This window comes from Myotis lucifugus, unplaced genomic scaffold (genome assembly GCF_000147115.1).
Source record: "Myotis lucifugus unplaced genomic scaffold, Myoluc2.0 scaffold_5, whole genome shotgun sequence".
NCBI lineage: Eukaryota > Metazoa > Chordata > Mammalia > Chiroptera > Vespertilionidae > Myotis > Myotis lucifugus.
In genome coordinates, this window is record NW_005871053.1 from 8,711,476 (window position 1) to 8,718,994 (window position 7,519).

At 48.1% G+C, this 7,519-nt stretch overlaps 1 long non-coding RNA gene across 1 annotated transcript; it reads left to right on the top strand.

Moving 5' to 3' along the window:
* Positions 1-220: 220 nt before the first annotated feature.
* Positions 221-7,046, top strand: LOC111823427. The gene is made up of 4 exons (XR_002826443.1): positions 221-519; positions 922-1,009; positions 4,065-4,107; positions 6,666-7,046. It is a non-coding gene; the product is annotated as an uncharacterized LOC111823427 (long non-coding RNA).
* The last annotated feature ends 473 nt before the right edge of the window (positions 7,047-7,519 follow it).

Sequence of the window (7,519 nt, forward strand, 5' to 3'; positions counted from 1 at the left end):
CAGAAGAAAAAGGAAATGACTTGTCAGTTTAATTGGCCAAGAGGAAGCCTAGTGGGAAGTGCCCTTCCTGCCACACAGCCTTGCCGTCCAAAGGCTGGCTTGGTGCTTCTTTCCCCGCATCAGGACGTATCACTTCCTCCGCGTCTGTTTCCCAAGAAGGCGGTGCGCGCCACCCCTGTGTGTGCGCCCACAGAGCTGGCCTTTGCAGTGTCTCCAGGCCCCGGGGGAGGCAACGGGGAGAGAGTCAAAGAGAAGTCAGGACGGCCACTGCCCTGGCCTGGGAGTGACAGCACCTGGGTTCCGTCCCAACTGCCGTTATTGCTGCCGCCACCGAGCCTCCTGTTCCTCAGCGCCCCCATCTCTAAAATGGGACAACAGTGCCTGCCCTACCCATGTGCCAAGGACTCAATGGGGGAACAGAAGTGGAGGCATCCGTACAATGTGAGAAACGCTGTGCGATGTGTTTTCACTATCATTATGGCTACATTTTGCCACAGAGGCTATATCTCTCTCTAGAAGGTATGATAATCATGAGAACTTGTATTTATATACTAATCGGCTGTCTGTAAGGTGATTTTTCCATGTGCCCTCTCTCTTGCGGAAGCAACACAGCCTTAATGAGAAAACCGACTAACTTAAAAAGGACTGCCTAGCTAGGGGCCCCAGACAGCTCGTGGGGCACCTGTGGGCGAAGATGCTGGGCCGGCCCCATCAGTCAGGCTGGAAGGGGAGCCGTGGAGAATACTCACCCCTGCCTCAGGCTGGGAGGGTCCGGCCCGTGAGCAGGTGGACTGTGTAATAACAGACAGGCAGGCGGGCAGGAGGGCAGGAGGGCAAGCCCAGTGAGGCGGGAGGTCTTGGCTTCGCTGAGGGAACAACACTGACCACAGCAGATAATGGGACCCTCCTCTCCACCAACAGCTGCTGCCGGGGGTTAGCGAGCTCCTGCTTGTACCTCAGAAGGACCTACATTAGCCCTGAGTGGGAACGCGTCACATGGGCTGTTCAGGTAACAGTGTTTAAAGACTTTTCTTCTGAAAAACGGTGTATTTCCTGTGAGTTCTTACAATTAAGAATACCTATTTTTGATACCAAATGTCTAAATTCATCTGCCCTCTAAAGATCACTTCATCGTGTACTATCTCAGCAGAAAAGATGCTTTCTCCAAATGTGTCAGTTCTATTTTTAAAAAGGTTCAGTGACCTATTTCTGTAATTCTCACAGATACTGAGAGAACAGCAGTCTCTTTAGGCTCAGCTCTGTCACCGAAAAGTTGCCCCTGCCAGGTGCTGCCTAGAGAGGCGCCATCTTGCTTTGCAGTAAAGAGGCACAAATAAGTTGGGGGGGGGGGTTGTCAGAGTGAGGTCATGAGCATCAGTACACCCACAGACACAGACGCACTTCTCCATTTTTGAACAATGTCATGATGTCTACTTTAGCCAACCTCCACATCAGGAGATTGCTTCAGAACCAACCATTTCCTGAACCAAGAACTTGACGAGACAGTCCACAGAAGAACTGCAGTTCATCGACTAATACATGGAACAATAGTGAGCTCCTCTAGCAATTAAGGAAATTAAAATTTACAATGCCACCTTCCAAAACTAACCCACGGTGTAAAAAGTCAGGGTGGCGATAGCCCTTGGGTGGGGTGAGAGGGTGAAAGGGGGCATGGCAGGTTTCTGGGGCTCTGGTAATGTCCAGCTTCTTGACTGGGGTGCTGGTTACTTACTTTGTGGAAATTCACTTATGATTGGTGTACCTCTCTGATAAACCTCATAGAAAGTTTACATAAGAAAACCACCCAGCTGGTGTGGCTCAGTGGTTGAGCATCGGCCCAAGAACCAGGAGATCACGGCTCATTTCCAAGTCAGGGGACATGCCATCATTGATGTTTCTATCCTCTTCTCCCTCTCCCTCCCCCTCTCTGAAATCAATAAAAACATTTCAAAAAAGAAGAAGAAAACAAAGTCACTTTCTACCTATTAAGTCTGCAAAAAAAAATTTTTTTTTTGAGTAATAATTTTCAGAGCAATTGAAGCCATATGAAGCTGGAATTTTTTATTTTTTATTTGTCATTGATCTTACAGACAGAGGAGGGGGAGAGAAACACATCAACCCACTGTTCCACCCATTCATGCACCCATTGGCTGACCCCTACATGTGCCCGAAGACCAAACCTGGTGCCTCTGGACCAGCCCCAAACCAACTGAGCTACCCAGCCGGAGGGATGCTGGAATTTTTGCATGTTGCCAATTGCAGTGAACACCATACAACCCTCTTTCAGGAGGAATTTGGCAATAGCAATTTTAAGGTCTTTGAAGCGTTTATATTTATTAACTCAATAACTCCACTTCTGAGACTCCGTCTTAAGAAATAATCCTAAATGTCAAAAAAGGCTTATGTGCACATATGCATTGCATTACGTTTATAAAAACAAAAACTTATAATAGCAAAACATTGAAATCAATTTAAATGTCCCACTGCAGAGCAATGCGAAGGTAAACCCCATTTCACAGACGAGTGAATTGAGGCGCAGGTGGCTGAGTAACTCGCCCAAGGACACGCAGGAAGGAAGGGAAGGTGCAGGGACTCCCCTCCACAAGGCTGGGTCACGTCCAGCTGTGAAGGAGCCTGGAGGGGTGTCCCTGGGAGACGATGGTTAGAAAGCGTCCGCCAAGTGTCAGCGATGAGGCCGAAGTCACGCTCAGGGGAGCTGGTGAGTCCGCGAGAGGTGAAAAAGGGAGACAGGCAGGGACTATTTTATGAAGCGAAGGGATGTTTGCAACCTCACAAGTGTATTTGTTGTTTTCCCCATATTAAAAGGCAACTGCCAGGTCATACTTTTATAATTTCAATGTCTTATAAAAGTTACCTTAGCTGTTTCTGGGTGGCACGTGGGGCTTGAGGCTGAGCGCTGCCCTGGCGCCACCGACATGAAGACCGTGTCCCAAGTCCGGTTCTTCGTGCCCCGCGTCCCCACCTGAAGCGGGGGCAGCGGTCCTCCACGGCAGAGGCTCTGGTGGGTGTGTCTGCCGACCTGCAAGTGTGGTTCGGTGACCGATGGAGAGGCCAGTAGCTTTCCTGGCCCACAGAGAACAGGACACTACCCAGGTGAGGCAAGTGTAGGGTTACACTTTCCTGTATGTAAAATAATACAATAATTAGTAAATAATAATATGGGAATGAACTAACAACTGTAAACCTACTTTTGCCCTGCTATGCAAGGACTCACACCCAGCTTCCTGTTGACAATGGCCCGTGAAGGTTTCATAATCCTGCACCCAAACAGTCCGCAGTCAATAGGTGTCTTCTACTCGGTGGATTTGTGTCCTAGTGAGTTTTCTCATGGCTGGAGTATTTGTGAGAATGAAAACGCCAAGCTATCTGAGTGGTTAGAGAGCCTTTGGGGAAGAAATCAGTGGATAATGGCTGTGCTCCTGTTAATGAAGTTTTAAAGGTTGTAGCCACTATAAAATGTGGGAAAGGCTGAAAAGCAGCAGAAAAAGAAGCCTCGATGGAAAGATGGGAAGCATATTAAAGCTTGGACTAGAATGTCCCCTGGAAATCAAAGAGGACGCTTACCACAGTATTTTTTCCTGTCGACCTACACTGACACCAGTGATGGCAAGTGGTATTTTCTTAGTTTTTCATTTCTTAAAGAAAATGCACTCCATTTCTCCAACGAAAGTAAATACTTTTTTACAACCCCCTTAGCAGTGTTCTCAGGTGACATTTTTATTTTCAGGAACTAATGTAAGGTAAGAAGGCAAGACCCACAGGCTGAGAGCTCTGAACGGCGGGTCAGCTTTTCCTGTAGTGTTTTGCTTTTAAACGGAGTGTGTGACAGTACAGTCCTCAGATACACACTTAGGATTGTTTCCTGAGCAGTAAGACCTATGAAAGGAACAGAAATAAGTCATTTTTCTAATTTAAAACCCAAGCACTGCTCCATTACCTGTCTAACTTCGTCCTTAATGCAGAACCGGCTGTGACAAACACTGGAGGCCTTTCTGTTCATTATTCAACATTCTGCATTTTTAAAATGTTTTCTTTGTCCACAGACACTCTTCCAGAGCTAAGCTGTGTGCAGAGCCACCTGGAAAGGTGAGGAGTGAGGAGGGGCACTCCATTCCCCCCAAAGACTAGGCAGCTCCGCCTGGAGGCCTTTGCCTAGATGCTGCCTTGGCCTAAAGCGCCCTTCCCTCAGGAGTCTGCCCAGCTACTTCCTCACCTCCCTCTGCTCTTCCAGCATCTCAAGGACCCCTGCCCTGACCACCCTGTGATACTGCCGGCCCCTGCCCCAAACTCTGGAGCTTCTCATTTCCCCTTCCCTTCTTTTTTCCCCTTCCCTTCTCTCTCTCTCTCTCTCTCTCTCTCTCTCTCTCTCTCTCTCTCTGCAAAGCAAAGGCCAGCTACTAAGTAATACTATTTATTCCTTATCTTTAGTGTTTACTGCATGCGCACGAGTGTGCACACACACACACACACACACACACTCCTATAGTGCAAGCTCCTTGAAGGAGTCATCTTTATGTTTTGTTCTCGGACCTATCCCAGGTGCCTAGAGCCATTCTGGGCACTTCCTAGGCTCTCCTTTCATATATTTGGATTTTTTTTAAAAAAATGTTCTCCCGAGGCCTGTGACTCCTTTGGCTGTAGCCAATCCTTGGAAGATGGGTAGCCTTTCCATGAGAGAGACACAGGGAAGGCAATGGCTTAGGGGAGCGACACGAGCACATGCTGGAAGACAGGAGCAAGGAAACCGCTTGGGAAGCAGGGAGTAGGTGGATTTGGTGGTGCCTAGAATATGAGGCATCAATGCCAGCATAAAGGGTGTGGATCTTCTGTCGTAGACAATAGGAGTGAAGGACTGGGCTACAGAAGGGCTTTCAGCAGGGAAGGGCCTCTTGATGCCAGTAACATTTTAGGACTATTAACCTGGAGGCGGGGTGTGCTTTGGGTGAGAGTGGTCCCTTCAGGATGTTTTCCTCGGTCCTGCCCCGCCTTCCCTGTCCTCGGGAGCACTCGGGGCCGTCGGGCTTTGCTGTGCCTCTCCCCTCTGTGCTCTCCGTGGCCAGCTAAGCCAGGATCAGAACCTGCAGGTGTGTTGCACATCTTAGATTTGGAGGGAGGCGGCTTCAGCTCTGCCTGTTCTCCTTTCTCTGGGTGAAGTCAGGGGAGGCATTACCACGGCCTCTGCCTAGAAATGGCATGAAGCTCCCTCCTGCTTCCGCATCTTCAAGTTCATGCCGCGGTCCCCAGGAGGGAGGAATGGATGCTCTGAGATTTCCCTAAGCAACACCGAAATTCCAAAGGAGTAAAAGGCGCGGAGACCTTGGCCTGGTGCATCGAGAACGGGGACAAATTTAGAACTGGAGCCTTGTGTTACAATTGCCAGTCAAACTCGAGGGGTGACCAGCCCATTAGCGCAGGCACCTGGAAACTGACTTTTCTGCCATCTCTCCAAATACACGCACACACATACTAGTACACGTGTGCACACTCACATACACGCATTCCTCGGGCTCTGGGAAGATCAAGGCCCACTGCAAAGCACCCGTTCCCCAAGACTCCTAATTTATGTTGGGGACTAGCTGTAAAGCTCCCCCCGGGCCCCATCTTCCCTTGCAGCGATAAAGAGCATGGCACGCCGCACTAAAGGCGACACTTAATCAAAACCCGTCTTCCCTCACAAACCCTGAACCTCCAGCTCACGAGAGTCACCAAGGCCAAGGGACGAGGCAGGGAGCGACTCAGGTGGCACACTCTTTGATTAAGATGATACAGGTTCCTTTTATTTCACTTGCATCAGAGTTGTGACATTCCAGATCTGTCCCCTTTTTGATTTGACAACAGCACCTTTCAGTAGAGGTTGACCCCAAAAAAAGACCGGGACTTGTTCTCTCTTCAACCCGGAGTAGGCGATAATTTCTCTGAATCCCCTTCAGTAATGATCCTCAGAGCTTCTGATCTTCCCAAAAACAAGTTTCCCAGGGAACGTGGTTAAACGGAAGCACAAACCCGGCTGCCTCTGGTCCTTTCTAAGTGGCATCTAAGTACCCTTCCTCTCTAGGCCCTGGGAAAGGCCGCCCCTTCTCTGCCTCCTTCCTTGTGTCTTTTCTTTTTCCTGAGACTGAAATCCTCAAATGAATTCTTTCGCCAGATTTCTGGGGCAGGAAACCTACTTCCCTGCCACACGGGACTTCAGAAACTTCTGGAGGCTCCAGGGTTGTCCATTTCTATAGCATGGGCCATGGTTTTCCCCAGGAGCTCTGTGGGATTTTGTTTTAAAATTATTTAATCACTGGTTAGTTCAATGTGCTCAATATATACTTATTGAATCCCAATCACGATGATGTAGGTGTCATAAGAGACAAAAATTTACTTCTGCTTTCAAGAAACTTTCAATCTCGAAGTAAAATGCAATCATGGTAATACATGGTGGAATGTGAGGAGTGGCTACAAGCACCCCCAAAGCACAGGCAGCTCATGGATTAAGCACCTCACACGTGCCAGACCCTGTTCTAGGCCCTGGGGTGCAGCTGCGTACAAAGTGGATAACATTCCTGCCTGCGAGGCACTTACATTCTAGCTGCGGCTGGGCGACATTTCCGACTTTGTATATTTGGCTTTTCAACAACCCACTTTCAAACTCTTTACAGTGACCTTCTCCGACCTCCTTTGTGGACTGAATTTGGACAAATGGCACATCTGAACTATCGCGCCACGTCACACCAGCAGGACTCCAGCTCAGTTCCTTCAGTGCCGGTGCTCTGATTAGTCACTAAAAATGAGCAGAAATTTTAAAAACAAAACTTTATATGCTATTGGTCAGTCTTGTAGTTCTCATTAACTTATAATTGAGACAAAGGTGGAAACATTAGGAAGGAAAAAAGAGAAGCTATTTAAAATGCTGTAGAGAGATATCAAATGTTGCCCTGACCGGTTTGGCTCAGTGGATGGAGCGTCGGCCTGCAGACTGAAGGGTCCCAGGTTCGATTCCGGTCAAGGTTGTGGGCACATCCCTGGTGGGGGGGTGTGCAGGAGGCAGCTGATCGATGTTTCTCTCTCATCGATGTGTCTAACTCTCTATCCCTCTCCCTTCCTCTCTAAAAAAATCAATAAAAGTATTTTAAAAAAAGAGAGATATCAAATGTTGAGCTTGATAAAGTATAGTTAGGATTTTAAAAATTGATTTCTTGTTTCTGTGAGAGTGGTCTTTATTATAAAATGTGCTGGCAATAGCTCAGGCAGGCTGTTCAACAACAGCCTTTTTCCACTCCAGCGGGCTGGGAGCTGGGGGGGGGGGGGAGGGGGTGGGGAGGGGGGCCCAGCCCAGCACCAGTAAAAGTCACTTATCTTTTACTCAAGGACTTATAGGAAAATAGAATAATCAGCATATTTCTTTCTTTTTTATTTTATTTTTAGTTTATTGATTTGAGAGAGAAACATTGATTTTTGCTCCACTTACTTATGCATTCATTGGTTGTTTCTTGTATATGCCCTGACTGGGGAT